The 18,159-nt window shown below is 45.1% G+C and overlaps 1 protein-coding gene across 1 annotated transcript in view; it reads right to left on the bottom strand.

Annotated features, from left to right (window-relative positions):
* The window catches only part of LOC146869435 (E3 ubiquitin-protein ligase TRIM38-like), a 196,145-nt gene that overhangs the window by 544 nt on the left and 177,442 nt on the right, over positions 1-18,159 (bottom strand). The window lies entirely within an intron of this gene.

Below are 18,159 nucleotides of genomic sequence, written 5' to 3'. Positions count from 1 at the left end.
GGAGTTCCCTTCCTGAAGTCAGTACAAGCTGAGCAAAATCCAGCTTTAGCTATCCAGGCCCCATCTTCAAGGATGGAAGGGTCCAAGTTGGAAAGTACCAACCACCATTGTGCACCATTCAGGTGGTGGAGTTCAGCAGAGGAAGAGTTGATGTGCTGCACCCCTCAAGGCCACAGACGTCAGTGGGGTCCGCTGTTAATTGCCGCTCTACATATGTGCTTTCTCAAGGCACGGTATATGGGTAACTCAATCTGCTATGTAAAGCCTGGGGAAAGGTTATATCTGGAATCAATAGTTCAATAGGGACTCAATCAGCAGCCAATCATATATTCTGACAGCAGAGCCCAATGAGCAGTCTCAGTACTCATAATTAATACTTCAGAAAAATTAAGGAAACAATTGCAGTGCCAAATGCTCACGTGATCACACAGTGGTAAAGTGAAAAATACAAGAAGCCTGTATATACAAAATGTTTAAATAGCAATGAATTAACAATGAAAACAAAGATCAAGGTATTGTGGAATAATCTAGCCTATGTGGTCTCTAGCCTGAATGCACCTGGGTCAATTGCAATTCCTCTATGTAAAGTTATTTAAAAGTCATCTTCAGGGTGGAAATATTTATAGAGGACCATTTGAGATGCAGAAAGAAAAGAAAGAAAAGGCTATTCAGAGTCTAGTCTAGGGAAAGGAAGGCACCCAGGCTAGTGGGCTACTGCTGTACAACAGGGAAACCCTTGCTGTGGCCATAGGTGCCTAAGTGGATTAACCACTGCAGAAGTACAGAAGGATAGAAAAGGAAAACCCTTGAAATGCTCAAAGATAATTATAATGAGGATTCCAAAGTTAATTAGAAGATGCTTTTGGGAAATAACTATTATTAGTACTCACCAACATCAGAAGGCAAGGATGCTAGGAGTCAAAGTGGTCCAAAGGATGAGTAAAGTGCCAGACAAATCACAGCAGCAAGAATTAGGCAGTGAGGTACCATAACTAGCCAAGGCTGTAGGTGTGCTGAATCTGTAAGCAGAAGCTTGCTTGTTGGGGGTGTGCAGAGTCCAAGCTTAATTAGCAGCAAGAGTGGGATGGAGGGCGTCAATGTTTTGGCTTAAGGTCTCTGATAAATGCAGGTCCCGCACAACAACTAGATGTGGTGCCCGCTAGAACTAAGACAAGCTGAAGTGCGTTATGCGGGGTGGGGGGCTGGTCAGCGCTGCACTAAACATTGAATTTGAGCTGATACCAACACAAAATCTGAGTCCCAGAGCTGATACCAACACAAAATCTGAGTCCCAGAGCTGATACCAACACAAAATCTGAGTCCCAGTTAGGATTCTGAGAGATAGGAATTCCTCGTTTTTAGGTCTCGCACAGGGCAGCGCATGCGCTGCCTCTACGAGGCATTAAGTAATTAGTATATTGGGAGAAACTCCACCCATTGCCGCTTAATTTCTCTTGCCTCTTCCTATTCGTTTAACATCGTCATAGCTTTTCTTATCGGGCTTATTATTGGCTGTAGAGGCGGTGCTTCACTTCCGTTCATTCCGGAAGCAGCACCGCCTAACTACAGTTTCCGTCCGCTCTTCAGGCTAATCTGTTTCCGGGGAGAACTTTCTTAACTATCCACAGACCGAGATTTTAGTGCCGAGGTCTGCATGCTCCGTCTCTCGCTCGGTTTCAGTTTCATTAATAGCACAGCTCTGAGCGAGCTCCTTGTGTGTGCTGCACACCGTAAGTGCTCTCGTCCATCAAAGCTGCTGCATGTGTGGTACAGAGAGTATCTGGTGTTTTGGTCACACCGTGTTCCTATTGGTGTCTCCAGGTGTTATCAGCATGAATGATGGCTCACGTTCCGGAGCTGTGCCTCGATGAAGACTGCCCAGGAGCGCTGAATCAGTGAGTAACGTGAGTCTTCGACTCGAGTACTCCCTGCCATTGGTCTCTGTGTGCTCTGTGACTGCATGTTCTCCGTGTGTAAGTGTTGTCTCTGTGTACATTGTGTATCTGCGTGTGTTGGTGTTGTCTGTGTGTATACCGCAGAAATAGCAAAGGCATTCAGATAAGGCTCGGATTGCTTTCGTGGATGTTCGGGAACGGGCAGAGAAGGAAAAGGACTCTTCCTTACTGCCCAGAGCAGACACGGCTAAGGTCCTCTTCTTTTCTGTGCTGGCAGCTGCCCCCCAGCCCCCTCTTCCTATTATTCCCTCTCTTTCTGTCTTGCTCCTCACTTACTGAAAACCGTCGACTTGAAGAAACGGTTCACAACCCTCTCTTTCCTTCTTTCATTTAGTTGCTTCCCTGTGAAATGGATCCAAAAAAGAAAAACACTCTTGTGGGGAAATGCCCTTTTTAGGTCTCGGCTCGAAGGCTGCGCTTGCGCAGTCTCGATCCGAGATTTAATGACTTGGAGAAGAGGGGCTTGAACCCGCCCCTCTTCTCCCCTGTTCTCCATTGGCTGGCCTCTTGAATGCTGGCCAGCCATTGGAGAAGAGGTCCGTCATTCCGATTAGGCCCCGTCCTTTTCGGATTCGGGGGCGTGTTTTTTTCAAGAAGTCTAATAATCTCCTCCAGCCAATGGCAAGAGGAGATAACAGAAAAACACGCCCCCAAATCCGGAAACGCCACTGCCTTTCTCCGAGGCATTTCTGGCTGACCTCGGAGAAAGGCGGTGGTGTGCTTGGTAGCCGTCTTGCATGCGCTCGCAATACTATTCTTTCAACCCTCCACCACTCGGCTGCAGGAGACACTGAAAAGAAGCAGTCACTAATTTCATTTGGCAGCCTCACATCCCCCTGCCGCAGCGCCTCCCCCTAGTCACGCGCACCGCTCCCCGGGCCTCTCCCCTGGGCCCTGCGTACGTGCGCCCCGGCACAAGCCTGCACTTACAGTATTGTTCTCTTCCTGCACCGCCCGATCAGAGTCCGCTGCAGCTGCCCTCAAAGTCACTTTAAGGAAGCGGTAGAGCACGGTCGGAAACCGGAGCCTGAGCAAGGGGAGTTAGTGGGAATGGAAAGAGGCGGGCTCTAGCGCTAGAGCGCAGGCGCCATGTTGGGAGATAGACTACCGGTGAACCCTTCGCACGAGCGGAGTCACAGAGAGCTTGCAACCTTCGTTATACTCATGAAATACAATTTTTATTATAAGGCTAAGAAGTTTTCAAGCACTGCAAAATGTAGTTGGCCCAGGGGGTGTCGTATAAATAAATACCATAATCCTTTCATAATATAACATAAACCGTACTGTTTGATGGTTAACACTGCAAGTGCTCTTCGTATACGTTAAAACTGCTGCTTAGTTCTTAATGCTTCGACGGCTCTTGCGTTTCGGATACTGTGTCACCTGCGCGGATCACACAAAAGCAGTTGGAAAAGCAAACATACTGGCTTTCTTTTATGTCTGCTGCCCTGAAATGGAGACCACCGAGCGAAACCCTCGATGTCCCCCCTGCACACCCCCTTGAACAACAAGAGCGCATGCGTGAGGGGGGAGAGAAACGGAAGAAGGACCAAAATCCATAACCTTTACAGAAGAAGCTAGAAATATTACAAGCGAAGCAGCCGTTTCTTCTAGACTGTCGTTGGCGTTTTGTTGATCAATATGCCGTAACCAATGCAGCATGGTACCCGTCCGAAGCGCAGGATGTTTTAAACTAGTAATGGCAGATAGGTAGATATATAAATTGGCTCAGATGGTGTTATAAACAACGATATTATTAGAACACAATATCGGAAAATGCCGTGCATTTATTCACCCGTTTGTTTATCGGGTCTCTTAAATTCTAGTCTGGAAAATGTTATCAAACTATTTGGATATTCGGTTTTTGAGCACTTTTTGTCAATGATATGGAAAGGTGTTATTTGTGTGGCGGTCAGCAGTAACCTAGTACCACCACCAAGCCACCTTGAACGCAGACATGTTCAGTAAATTGTTGTTTTGAAGTGAGAGATAATAGCGCCCGTTTAATTTGACCTCCAGTTTTTTCTCTTTAAGACTTTATTTTCCGACAAAGGAGTTCTTTATTTCAGTTTCAGTGTTGTTTTGCCTTCCAACAAGTGGACCATCTCTCCCTTTCGGAGGATGCGGAATTTCCATGAGACCGTAGGAGCAGCTGTCCAACTACATCCCTTTCACTGTTTGGAAATGCACTCACGTAACACTGGCGGTGTAGACCTGTGTATAAACTGGCATTTGTTTGTTTTTAGTTTATTTGATATATTGGAGATCAACGATTCAGATCTAATATGTGCTAGTCCGACCGCATCCCTGTATTTATTTGGAATTCATGCATAATATTTTAGCGCGTCTTGCATTATTTCTTCCTTCTTGTAAACGTGTATGTGCACTATTGTTTTGCTTTCCAGTGCTTTCGACATTCTATACAAAACGTAATGTATTTTTGTCGCTAGTGTATTGGTTTTCTAACATCGGGAGGTGGGAGCGCATTGCTAGGAAATCGCAAATGCGCATCGCTGAATGTGACTCCCCAACCCTCCCCTAACGCCAGAATCAGTGGTTATTGCCGCATAACATAATGTGAACCCCGCTCCCTCCCCCATGCCTCTGACGCAATCCTGGACTGCCCTACTCGAGTTGACACGCTTGTAGGAGGCACATCGTGAGTAGTCACTACGCAGAAAGGGAGAGAGCTGAGATCGAGCCAGAGACTGGGTGAGTACCAGAATACACAGCAGGACTTTGTCTAATGCAGAGATGCCAGATAGTTCTTAAGTACAATTTGAGTGTTTTAAGCCAGAAGTTGGCTAAGACTGAAACTGTGCTTTAAAATATTAGACACGCAGACTCTGAGCCGGACTTAAAGTACTTGAGATCGTGACTGTGCTCAAAGGGTTGAGGCTCTCACCCTAGCAATGCGACCTGGTGGGTTTGACAGCAGGTCTACATCCGTAGGTGAGACCTCAGATTGAGACTACGTGCTAAGTAGAGTAGTAAGATCTACGTTGTGTGGAATTGAGACAGACTGCTTAAACATGTCAGCGGGGAATCTATGTAAATTATTTTGATCGAGCTTGTTTGAAGAATAGATGAGGCCGTCGTTATCGATATTCCAATTGTGGTCGAAAGGGTCTTCTTTTCATTTGCGCCCCTGATTCTCTAAATAATTTCCACTCTATTTGACAGCTACGCAAGACCCCCCTTGTATTTCCTAATATTGACAACATTTTCCTCGTCGTTTATTTATTTCACAATTTTCTTATGAAACTAGGTGTCCTAAAATAAGACACATGAAGCTTATTCTAAGTTTCCCGAATGTCTGTGTTTGGCAGTGCTTGCAAAGTGTCAGGCTTTCATAAAATGATGACCGTGGTTTGAGTGAAACTGCGCTCCGATAAAACTTGCACCCAATGTGCGCTTCTGTGCTCCACATTGGGAGAAGGGTACTCCATACAAATGAAGGCATAGATAGTTAATAGGGGTATGAGGTGGAAGCAGGCGACCAGGCGTGTTCAAATCGGTATTTTGATCAAATGTGCACATCATATTATAAACGCTGGTTAAGGAGCTGGCCCTCTGAACTCCGCAACGGGTTTAGCTTGCATCAGCAATAATCAACTCAACACTCGGCACACAGACGTACTCACCAACCCCCTTCCCCCCCCCCCCACACACACCAACCTTCAAAGTTTGAAGCCAGGTTCCCAAAATAACCTGACTTTAAGGCGTGAGTTATTCATTTAGTTCGCTATTCATTGTACAGCACCTCAACTTCGAGGTGTTTGAGTGGTTTACAATTCACACTGTCAAAGAAACAAACCTATAGTAAAAGTAACCGTGACGTTTTGCGCAAATAAACGTTTGTGCAGCAGGTGCATGAACCTAAGTACGCGTCCACATTAGTGGAGAACTAACATTAACCTGCCAGTCTCTCTGATTGACAACGAATTGGTGTGTGAGCTTGTTGGATGCTATAAATATAATCTGGGGTTGCATTGCATACAGTTACTGTTTCTAAATTCAAAACCAGCTACCAGCATGAAGATTACGTCAAACGTTCATAATTTATGTATGGGATTAGGTCATCGTAATTGGGTTTCGTGTGTGTGTAGGTGGCTCTGTGTGTGGGTGCAAATGCAATAGGTCTCGCATTTGAGAGTGATTAAGCTATTGACATTGTAAATAACAATGCCGTTTCTTTAAATGTTTTAATAACAAAAACATCAACAAAAATAATGTCATGAGCAATGCCAATAGCTCTAACTTTACCAATGCCGAGACCATTGCATTGTAAATACTTGTTCTGACTTTTTTCTATTCCAAAGTGCAGCCCCGGGATGGTGATAAATAAAAGGTTTTAAATATGAAAAATAAATACATAAGTAATTAAAGCAAGACAGAGTGGTTGCAAAGTGGCCATATTGGTATTATTCACATCCAAACACATCAGCCTCACTTTACAGACTTTGCAGTGAAGCGCTACTTTTGTGGTCAGCCGCAATAAGCATTCTGGGAGTAGTGGTTTTAGTGTTTGCTTTATATAACTATGCGGTCTGACCCCTTTGCCACACCCACACCCCTCCACAGACACCTGCACTTCATGGTTCGTGAAGCGGGCGCCGTTGCTGACGCTTCCTCCATGTGCCATGGTTCCCTCTCCCTCCCCCATCCATGGCTTCCAGCGCGGGCTCTGCTTAATTTCACCCACAGACTGGGCTTTAGGCCATTTCTGGCCCATGAGACGAGGCGACTAACCGAGGTTGCATCTCCTGGGGTGAATTATTCTCATGGTCTGCTTCAGTTCACACTAGCTGGCGCTGCGGTCACTGACTCTGTGCCAGTCCTACCTTCTGCTGAATCTAGAAATGCTGGCTTCTCTCACGCACTGCCCCGTAAGGGTTATACTGGGCCAAAAAAAATACAGCACTCTCACCATTAAAAAAAATGCACCCTTGATGTAAGCAGTCTGTTTTAAAGAACAATAAACCAGTGATTCTGATACAGCCCTACCGGCCTCTCTTTTCACCTAGATTGGCTTGCCTGTGCTCATTTTCACAGTAACTGTCCCGAAATGTTATTAAATTATAACATTCCATTTCTGTATCAAATGAGCAGCCATTAGCCATGGTCAATATGTCATGTGCATTTGAGACTAAACCTGGAGTGCCATCATGGTGCTGACACATGTTGCTGATTTGCTATTATCTATGGCATTTTTCTGTTTTTGAACAATGACTGTATGCACAAACAAAATGACTAAGATGGCTTGTTGTAATATTTTTTCCAAAAAATAGTTTTATAATTTGTGTATTATTTTGATTAACAGCACTGAAGTAGTTCCAATAGAAGTAACACAATGTGTTGGCTGTTAGCTCTTTTTACATACAAAAATATTTAGAAAAATTGAATAAAGAGTTTGTTTGAAGGAAAACAACATATCCTTGAAGAAATCAATTTAAAAAAATCTAAAGAAATTTACCAAGGCTTTGTTAAATAATTTTTTCAAGAAACTGAAATGAACGTATGGAATGAATAAATAAATATTTACAAATAAGGTAGGCAGCAGAAATTACGTTATTTGCCCAGAATCACAGGGTGCTGAGCCGATGCCAAGACTCGAACCTGGTTCCACAGCTCCAAAGTCGGCAGCTCTAGCCGTGAGGCCACATCCTCGAAAGTGTCAGTAACAGGAGGTGTGACAGTAGTGAAAATTTGAGCCCCTGTGGAACTAGCAATTATAATGGAAACCCATGTGTATCGGTCCTCCTGATGAGTACAGGCCCCAGCTAGGCCCGCAGCATACAAGGGTTCGCTCTCCTGTAACGGAAGTTAGAAGGAAGTTGGCACGGAAACTGCAAAGTACAAAGACAAAGTTTATTAACCCTTAAGGGTGGTCCTACAACCTATACAACACTCTTCAGTATTGCATAGAGTAGCACAAAGAACTTGCGTACATAGTCCCCTTTTATACACAACAGAGGGGCTCATAAGTGGGTGGATACAACATGGAGGAAAATGCATTACCTTTTATGGGCATTTTCGATACAGAATCAATATGTTGGCGGAGTAACTAATTTCCTGAGCCCGCGAAAACATGGTCAAACAAGGACTAACTGATAACAGATGTGGTCAAGTCTGGGCATGCGCCAGACGGACAAAGGAGCTATTTATAGACTGTTACTGGGCAGGTTGTAGAGCAACTAGCAGAAAGATAGGACTCGTCTCGTGCAAAGCACGTGGAGACATGACAACACAAAATGGAGTCCAAAACATTAGTCAACATAGGAGGGAAACTTGGCCCAACGAAGGGGAATTCATGTCTTTGGTGAATGCTTAATCACATCGCTGTTTCAATTTTCAACAGACGACCCTTTCAGCATTCACTGTAGACATTCGGTTTATTAGGATAATCATCATATATGTAAATTTTCATCATTTCTTCTACTTCTTTAGTTAAATGTTTCTGATAGGTGACATTGGCAATAGCTTTCTTATCAGGAATACAGAATGACACACATAGGGAACAGAGTAAAGGACCACATTGGACACAAATGCAACAAGAAAACAGAATTGCTACGATAATACAGAGACCAGTTAAAACCTTCCATCCCAATGTAGTAATCAATGCCCAAAACCATCCAGAAAAGGTCCAAGTGCCATTTTCTGTATGGATTTCAGCTGCAATTTTATGCAATTTATTGATAGCATTATAAACTGATGGCGTGTGGTCAGGTATAAACACACAACAACTACTTCCAATAATTTTACATGCTCCACCTCGGTCAGCTAACATAACATCTAATACCATACGATTCTGTAATGCAACAATTCTAGTAATTTGCAATTCTTCCGTAAGATTCCCAAGAGCAGCAGCGGTCTGATTTGTCACAGCCTCTACAACTCTTGTTAATCTTCGAACTTTCCTACTATTTAGGGCAGCTCCAACAAAGAAAAACAATCCTAAGTTAAAATCAATATACTGTTGCAAACTCGTATCAGTTTGATCGACATCATCAATAGATAGAGTACGTCTATACCTATTTACAGTCACATTATTCAACAACTTCAAATCTTTATGATAAGATGCAGGTGCCAAGAATACAGGAGGTAATAAGAATGCTACATAACATACTCCGGACCAACCGGCTGGCAAACGATAATAACCCTTATTCCCACATACGAAGTATGTGTTATGGGATGCTAAGAAAGTACTGTTATTCAATCCATCAATGTTCAAAATAATGATACAGTCACTAACACCAACAGGAATATAACCCACACTCTGGACACACAGGTCCGCTTGAGCTTGTGCCACTTGAATCACAAATTGTTCCTTCCCTAGAGTGTCTCTAGTGTTCGTGAAAATGTAGGGGATCGATTCATTGTCTGGTCGATACTCTTCCCATTCCCATATCGTCCCATTCGCTTGTGGGTAACCATCTTTATCTTGATGACATTCCCTATTGAGTCTAAAGAGTAATCGTCCCACTGTAGGTTTCCGGGTGGCAAAAAGCAAAGTATACCATGCTCTACAAGAGCCATTATGAGAAAAGGGAAGAGGTATGAATGGCGTTCCTCCTTTCTTCTGATGAGCTGGCATCATACCACATATCCAACAGTTCGTAGCATTTGTAGCACCATGGCTATGATGCAACATCTGGATGAAAGTGTTATTCAGATAAGACTGACGATGCTTCAATTCTTGATACGGAAGGGTATAAAAGTAGTGCTCTTCAGGCACTGGAGTGGTCAAAACAAGCAACTCACGGGCAGGAGTCACATCCTCAATAAACCATGTGGTTATACCAACAATAGCCACAATGATAATAAAGCTTGTCGCACAAAGAATCTTCTTCTTCTCCATCTTGTAGTAAGAAGTCGATATCTTCCTGAAACTAAAAGGTTGTCAGAACTCTTCCCCTTAGGCAGCCGTTGATTTCTTCACCAGCGGGCCAAGACGGGTGTCGCTATACTAATGCAGGGCTGATCCCCCCCCCTTGCCACATTGGCTCTCCGTTTCACTAACCTAAGGGCCGTTCTGACAATTTTGGATACAGCAATCACTTTCTTGGTCTGAGGTGATATCTTCTTCCTCCAGGAATCACCTGGTCCGGGAAGAGCTCCTCAGTGTCGTTCGGTTCCACAGCACGGCCTTTCTCCGCAGTCAGGATTTCTCGATGGTCGGTCAACACAGCAGGCTCCACCAATCCAGACGGCACTTTGCGACAGTGCAAGGAGTGGATCCAGTTCTTCCGATTGGAAACCCGCACAGCTGTCCTCGTTGCGAGCAAGACTTGCTCAGGACCAACCCATCTCGGCTCCAAACTGTTCCTCCTTTTGAAGACTTTGATCATCACCTGATCACCAGGTCGGAGATTATGGCCTTCACTGGTGGACCGATCAGGGAGCGCCTCTCGAACCTGTTGATGAATAGAAACCAAATTATCCGTTAACTGTGCCAGATAATCATTCATCATTACACAAGGTACATCATACACGGACTTAGGTTTTGGTGGACCCCAAATATTCATTGGGCGTCCAAAGACAATCTCATAAGGTGTGAGACCGGTTCGAGAATGCGGTATCGATCTAATTGACAATAATGCCAGCGGCAAAGCGTCTGGCCAAGTCAAAGAAGTCGAAGCTTGGATCTTAGCGATCTTGAGCTTCAGAGTACCGTTATACTTCTCAACCAATCCTGCAGACTGAGGGTGAAATACTGCATGGAACTTCTGGGTAATGCCTAGACCCTTCAGGACATACTTTATAACGTCCGCTATAAAATGAGGTCCGTTATCACTTCACAACAATCTGCAAACACCGTATCGAGGGAAGAACTCCTTCAATAGCATCTTGGCTGTAGTCATTGCAGTATTGTCTTTCGTAGGGTATGCCTCAACCCATTTGCTGAAGGCACAAATCACTACTAAAACATACTTCAGATTGTTACAGCGCTCAAGCTGGATGTAATCCATCTGCAAAACCTCAAAGGGTGCAGTAGGTGTCTCAAATCCTCCTGCTGGAGTTCGGGTACCCTTTCCCGGGTTATATCTCAGGCAAATCATGCAGGTCTGCACTACCCTCTTTGCCGTACTAGCGATCTCCGGATGCTCCCAAACTCGTGTGAGTAATTTAACAATTGCGGAAGCTCCGACATGCGCTAGTCCATGTGCCATCTGTACCATAGGTTGTACGAAGGCTGTGGGTAACTTCCATTTATCCATCTGTTTATTTCTCCAACATCCTTCGTCATCTAATTCTCCATCATTGGACCATTGCTCCCGTTCCTTATCGGAAGCGGTCCTCTGTATTTCCAGCACTTCTCTCCTAGCATCGTGCCATCTTTCTGCCTGTGACTTCACAACATACATTGCAGTAGAGTCAGGCTGCATCGCAGTCTCTCGTGCCACCCGGTCTGCCAAAGCATTCCCTTCTCCAACTTTATCAACCACTTTCTTATGGGCACTACATTTAATTATAGCAATCTTCTTTGGGTATGTTAATGCAGTCAAAAGGTTGTGAACTAACTCCCCGTACATTATCTGCGCTCCATGTGACGTTAGAAACCCTCTCTCCTTCCAGAGTAGGCCGAAATCGTGCGCTACTCCGAAGGCATAGCGGCTATCTGTATAAACATTCACACACAATCCTGCACTGAGCTCACATGCTCGTGTTAATGCTATCAGTTCCGCTGCCTGAGCTGATTTCTGCGGTATGCGTGCTGTCTCCACTATTGTTTGCAGTGTGGTGATTGCATATGCTGCGGAAGTCGTACCATCTGGTAGCTTCAGGCATGATCCGTCCACCCACAGTTCTCCATCTACATCTGTAAAGGCCGTATCCTGGAGATCAATAAGACCCTTTGTCTGTTCCTCAGTCACAAGAATACAGTCGTGTGCTTTCCGTGCTTCAGACTGAGTTTCCGGGAACGGCAACAATGTGGCCGGATTTAACGTTACACACCTCTTTAACGTAATATGAGGAGCCAAAAGCGTCAACTCATATCCTGTTAAACGGGCACTGGTCAAATGCTGCGTCTTTGTCTGATTAAGCAGGGCATCAACAGCATGGGGGACTAATACCAACAGTTTGTGAGATAACACAATTCCCTCACTTTGACGTATTGACACAGCTGTCGCCGCAACCGAGCGAAAACAACCAGGCAATGCTCGGGCAACAGGATCAAGTACAACCGAAAAATATGCACAAGGGCGCTGCTTGTCGCCGTGCATCTGCACTAGAACTGATAATGCACATCCATCTTTCTCATGCACATACAGTGAAAAGGGCTTCGTATAATCAGGGGTCCCTAACACTGGTGCTGAACAAAGGGCCTGTCGCAATTGCTGAAATGCAATTTCACACTCATTTGACCAGGGAAGAGGAATTGGTGTGTCCTTTGTCAAAAGGGCTAACAATGGTTTAGCTATGTGTGAAAATCCCAATATCCATTGCCTACAAAAAGAAACAAGACCCAAAAATGCACGCACGTCCTTCTGTGTGGAAGGCACTGGCGTGTCCAAAATTGCTTGAATACGATCTGGTGTGAGTGCACGCCCCTCCTTAGACAAAAGGTGACCCAAATAAGTCACCTTTGGTCTACAGAATTGCAATTTCTTCTTCGACACTTTGTGATTGTGAGATGCCAAAAAGGAAAGCAAGGATAACGTACTTTTCTCACACAGCTCAGGGGTGTCAGCCGCCAACAAGATGTCATCGACATATTGTATAAGGGCGACACCCTCGGGCAGAACAAAGGAATCCAATTGCCTTTTCAATGCTTGACTGTAAATGCTAGGGCTTTCTGTGTAGCCCTGAGGAACTCTACAAAATCCATAAGACCTATTATTCAAAGTAAAACCAAAAAGGTATCGGCTATCGGGATGAATAGGGATCGAAAAGAAGGCATTTTTCAAATCAATAACTGAAAACGTGGTCGTCGTTGGCGGGACCAAAGTGAGCAACGTCGTGATATCAGAAACCACTGGATACTGAGGTATCACAATCTTGTTCACTTCCCTTAAATAAATGATAAACCCATAAACCCTGGCATCCGTATCTTTCTTCAAAATGGGTAAAATAGGACTGTTGCAAACATTATAGGGAACTTCTTCCACTACCCCCACTTTAATCAAATCCTGCACAATCTGAATGAGTGCCTCCTCCCCCTCCTGGGAAATTCGATACTGAGGGAGGCGCGGTAACACCGCACCCTCCTGGACACTAATATGGACCGGTGGAATCACCATCTGTCCCACATTAGTATCTGAAGTAGCCCACAAAGAATGAGGGAGGGAAGCTAACACAGTATCCTCCACGACCACACACATCCGGTCTGTCATCGGGTGATTATCATTTAATATCACACGTACTCCAGCGGGGGGGCAGCGGATCGTAGCTCTGAAGTGCTTGAGCATATCAAGACCCATAATGTTATCAGGCGTGTTCGGGGCAAGCAGAAACGGACAGGGTGCAGAAAAGGGATCAACATGGAATGCAAGGGGTCGGGAAAGAGGGCTTCGAGAGAGTGTACCATCAAACCCTACCGATGTAACCATTAAGCCAGATGGGGGAGCCCTCGGAACCAATTGTTTAGACAGCGCACTGCGGGTCGCTCCTGTATCAACTAGGAACCGATCAGTAGAACCCAAAACCTTTGCTGAAACATAAGGACCCTTCTGATCAACCGGCACTTCAACTGATTCTAACCCCCATCCAACACATTCCTATGCGTGCTGCGAATCATGGTACCCAGAGCGGTCAGTCCCTGACATTTGATACTGGTGCTGCCGATCAAATACATTGGGTCTATCTCGCTGCTGCGCGTTAGGTTCAAAACGAGCACGATCAGTAGAATTCCCTCTGAAATTCGAAAAGCCCCCTCTACCTCTCGGTGGTCCCTGACCACGTCCCTGACGAGATGCATACAACGCCGGACAATCTCTGGCCCAATGGCCCGACTGTTTACAATACGCACATTGATTCCTATTTACATCTGACCGACCCGAAGGGGGACCATAGAATCCTCCCCAACCTCTGTCGACACCCCGACGAGGCGGACCATACACTTGTGCTAACATCACCTTTGTTTTCAAATCTTTCGATTTCTTCTCCTCCTGCCCCTTCGCTTCTTGTTCCTGACGCTCATAATACTGAGCCATAGTCAAGAGGGATGCCGGAGACGAGGTGGACCAAGAACTTTCACTCGCTTTTAAACGAGCTGCTATTCCCGGTAATAAATTTGCCACATATTTATCCACAAAAAGATGGCGACCCGTATCATCGGAAAGTGACTGACCACTGAAATCATGAAACGTCTCCTCAAAGCGCGTAAAGAAATCTGAGACTGATTCATCAACCTTCTGTTTACACGATGCTAACATATTCCAGTCAATCTTTTTAGGGGGGATAATCGTTTTCAACTTAGTCAAGATAGTAGCAGGAAGATCTAAAATAATCCGCGGTGGTTTTTGCGCGGGTTTTCTCTCCTTATCCTCATCCTCAATCTCGGACCACCTAGCCTTAAAAGCGGGAACATCATCCACCTTCCGCACAGATCTCCACATATCCGGTGGTAATATGAGCCCAAAGAACAAATCTATATCTGCTAAAGTCATAGTACAAGAATTCAGGGCCCCTTCGACCTCTTCATAAAAGGCCGCTGGGTTCTTGCGGGGGTCAGGCAATGCATTCTTTAATGCCATAACATCAGCCCTATGCCAGGGAGTATAGACCCAATTATACACAAAATATCCCTTAGCATCGGCGGAAGTAATATCCGAACTAGTTCCCGCTCCTTTAGGAGGAACATACAAAGGTGCTGCCTCTCGCATCGGTTTAGCATGCACTAGTTCGCTCTTATCTGATTGAGAGGTAGATGACTGGTCTTCGCTGATACGTGGATTCGACTGCTCCTGCTCCCCTGCCTTTAGGCGCGCTCTCTCTTTAAGGTCACTCGCCGCGTCCCGCAATGCAAACAGCCGTCGAACCGCATCAGGTGCCTTAGAGGGAGAAAAAACACCATTACGTAATGCTTTAGCATCTAATACTACATCATCAGGCTCAAAAACTTCTGAATATTTCCGAAAGGCAGTAATCACTTCATCAGAAAAGGCTCCCAAAAAATACAACTTCTCCCTGTCCTGCCACTGTTCCAAAGAATCCAATAACTCAGTAAGGGATAACTTGCCCTTAAATGCACGAAGAGAAATTTTCCGAAGCTCACCCATACGATCAACCGATAACATAGACCGCGTGTCTACCTTATCCGAAACCACTCCAGAATCCTGTGATCTCGGGGCAGACGCGCCAGCATAAGGAGGCGGAGAACGATCTAATAAATAAAAATCATCTTCAAGATTAGTAAGGACAGGATAAAGTGGCTGACGGACAGCATATTGACCCAAGACTTGCAACCTACGCTCTTTCTCTTGTCTCTTCGCCAGTTCTCTTTCCTCCCGGCGCTTCGCTTCCTGCGCTCTCACATGATCATTTTTCCGTTGCTATTTATCGATCAGCGCTTTCTCACGTTTCTCTCGCTCACGTACTTCCTTCACCCATAACCGTACACACTCAAACATGTCTTGCCGAGCACGGCGTTTACACATACACTGTTCCACATACTCAATCTTACGCATATCAAACGATCCATACAAAGGCCAGCGCAACTCAGGATCCTTTTTGGTGTATTTCCTCCACACTGTGCTGTACATTATAGAAGAAAGACCATGCTACACATACATATCCCTATTAGGAGTCCCCTCCGGGGGGCTGGAGCAGATTCCTCGAAGTTTAACCGGTTTCCAAAGCAACAGCACCCCTTACGGAGTGCGCTAAAAGCAGGCATGCTCAAAAATAATGCAAAATATGCAGTATTATCAAAAAAATGGCACTTAAACTTTGCGCCGTTCAAATTTACACAGCTCCGGAGAAATATCTCCACATTACCTGCCTATATGTGTTGCAACGCATATATTCTCACAATAATCAATACAAAATATGACCGGTCATCACAAAACCAAACTCAAATAGCCAACCCAGGCTTCAAAACTCGGAGCAAGTACCGTACAACGGTTCTTACCAATCAAGAGTGTCCAGATTCCAACTGCCAAGTTCCACAATTCGCCCAAACGGCTATCGCGGCAAGCCGACAGAAGAGATCTCAGTCGAGGACCGGCGCCACCCAGAAGGTCAGTTCGGAAGGGAAGGAAGAAAACCTCGGGATGCCAGGGCTAAAAGACCCCACTGGCAGTGATCACATCCCCGGCCAAATTCCTCACCTTCGCCACGACCAATCCTTCGAGCATCCGAGTCGCCGATGAACCCCACGTGACGGGCGCCAATTGATGAGTACAGGCCCCAGCTAGGCCCGCAGCATACAAGGGTTCACTCTCCTGTAACGGAAGCTAGAAGGAAGTTGGCACGGAAACTGCAAAGTACAAAGACAAAGTTTATTAACCCTTAAGGGTGGTCCTACAACCTATACAACACTCTTCAGTATTGCATAGAGTAGCACAAAGAACTTGCGCACATAGTCCCCTTTTATACACAACAGAGGGGCTCATAAGTGGGTGGATACAACATGGATCAAAATGCATTACCTTTTATGGGCATTTTCGATACAGAATCAATATGTGGGCGGAGTAACTAATTTCCTGAGCCCGCGAAAACATGGTCAAACAAGGACTAACTGATAACAGATGTGGTCAAGTCTGGGCATGCGCCAGACGGACAAAGGAGCTATTTATAGACTGTTACTGGGCAGATTGTAGAGCAACTAGCAGAAAGATAGGACTCGTCTCGTGCAAAGCACGTGGAGACATGACAACACAAAATGGAGTCCAAAACTTTAGTCAACATAGGAGGGAAACTTGGCCCAACGAAGGGGAATTCATGTCTTTGGTGAATGCTTAATCACATCGCTGTTTCAATTTTCAACACTCCAGTATTATATTCCATATAGGTTCTATAATTTAGACCTCGGTAAACTTGCTACCCTTCACCTATTTTCTCTCCCTACATTACACTTGACACGGTTTAGAGGAACTGACCTTTTACCTAGATATTACACTGCATTCAGAACGCGGGTTTTCCCTAGTTCGAAATCTCATACATTATGCATGAGGGTTCTTGGAAGCACAGAAGGACTGCCATCTCCTGTATAAAATCTATGTACAAAGTGCATGCCCGACATCATCCTTAGGCCGACACAGTAATACAGCAAGGTAGGACCCCTGGGGAGACCTCTGGGTATATATACATCACATCTTGCTAAGACAGCTAGAGGAGACCAAGACTTCCCGGCCGACACACTGACCAGAGACGCTGAGGTTCCTGCATGCAGACACTCCAGCTCGCAGTGGTCTAACATCCCTCGCAGGATGTCCAGCTCGAGTCTGGTGTTGACTGAATCCTAGAGGAATTCTTGGCTTAACACCTACACCCATGCTTGGTACACTTAGCTACATCTAGTTAGGGAGGCATCGTAGGAGTACACATCTTTCTATCATGTGTTTTATATTTTCTTGAATGTATTCATGATTTTAGTAAGATGGTAGAACTATACTTTAACTTTTACCTTTAAAGTACTGATAATCATTTATATCTTATACTGTCTAAAGGTTGTTGCAGCACATCTATTCGACACCAGAATAATAATTGTTCAATAAATGATTATTGAAAAACGCCCAGCTTGTTTTCGGTGTAATCTCGACTGAGACAGACTAACTAAGCACGAGTGACTGAGCGAAAGGTAGTATATTGCTTCCACGGTCCTGAGGGATCAGGGTTGTCATGTTCGATGGTTGCCAGGAACTACTCTCTCCTTGGTAAGAGGAGATTCTAGTGGCACTGTGAGCTAGTTGGTACAAGATGACCAACAGACCCGCTGGGGGTGATCGGAGTTCGTCTGACACCAAACCTACAGTGTCTGTAGTCTAAACGCGCAGATCCTGTATATGTTTAATAGGAACTACACAACACAAATATCTTGTTAATAAAAGTAGACACCTTTAAAGAAAATAGATCAGAAAAACACATTACGGTGTCACTGGAATGTGATGGAAATGGTTTTATACAAGCCTGGATATGCACGGATCTGTGTACTCCCACCCACAGCCATCTCCAACAGGTAGTACACAAATGCACCAATCCCACGTGGTGGCAGAAGGGCTTAACGAATGAACACAGCCATTTTAATTAGCCCGGC

Source organism: Triturus cristatus, chromosome 1_1 (assembly GCF_964204655.1).
Source record: "Triturus cristatus chromosome 1_1, aTriCri1.1, whole genome shotgun sequence".
NCBI lineage: Eukaryota > Metazoa > Chordata > Amphibia > Caudata > Salamandridae > Triturus > Triturus cristatus.
This window is presented reverse-complemented; position numbering and strand designations above follow the sequence as displayed.